Genomic DNA, 712 nt, shown 5'->3' with positions numbered 1-712 from the left:
CATGCAGACTCTGAGAAATCATATTGACTTGCTGAGTCAATATTTTGTTCTGAGCCAATATGGCATTCAGAGTATCAACTTCAAGAACTCCCTTCTTCATAGGCATCCCATTATTCACAGGATTCCTTTCAGAAGTGTACATGAACTGGTTATTAGCAACCATGTCAATGAGTTCTTGAGCTTCTGCAGGCGTTTTCTTTAGGTGAATGGATCCACCTGTAGAAGTGTCCAGTGACATCTTTGATAGCTCAGATAAACCATCATAGAATATATCCAGGATGGTCCATTCTGAAAGCATGTCAGAAGGACACTTTTTGGTCAACTGTTTGTATCTTTCCCAAGCTTCATAGAAGGATTCACCTTCTTTCTGTCTGAAGGTTTGAACATCAGCTCTAAGCTTGCTCAGCTTTTGAGGAGGAAAGTACTTGGCTAAGAAAGCCGTGACCAGCTTATCCCAAGAGTTCAGGCTGTCTTTAGGTTGAGAATCCAACCATAATCTAGCTCTGTCTCTTACAGCAAAAGGGAAAAGCATGAGCCTGTAGACTTCAGGATCTACTCCATTAGTCTTAACAGTATCACATATCTGCAAGAATTCAGTTAAGAACTGAAAAGGGTCTTCAGATGGAAGTCCATGAAACTTGCAGTTCTGCTGCATCAGAGAAACTAACTGAGGTTTCAGCTCAAAGTTGTTTGCTCCAATGGCAGGAATGGA

General features: G+C 41.3%; 1 non-coding gene across 1 annotated transcript; it reads left to right on the top strand.

The window, feature by feature from the left end:
* The first annotated feature begins 292 nt into the window (after positions 1–292).
* Positions 293–400, top strand: LOC148578010 (small nucleolar RNA R71). The gene has a single exon (XR_015902839.1). It is a non-coding gene; the product is annotated as a small nucleolar RNA R71 (small nucleolar RNA).
* The last annotated feature ends 312 nt before the right edge of the window (positions 401–712 follow it).

Source organism: Arachis ipaensis, chromosome B1 (assembly GCF_059453495.1).
Source record: "Arachis ipaensis isolate K30076 ecotype BB chromosome B1, ASM5945349v1, whole genome shotgun sequence".
NCBI classification, from domain to species: domain Eukaryota; kingdom Viridiplantae; phylum Streptophyta; class Magnoliopsida; order Fabales; family Fabaceae; genus Arachis; species Arachis ipaensis.
The sequence above is the reverse complement of the archived record's forward strand: the minus strand, read 5'-3'. Positions and strand labels throughout refer to the sequence as shown.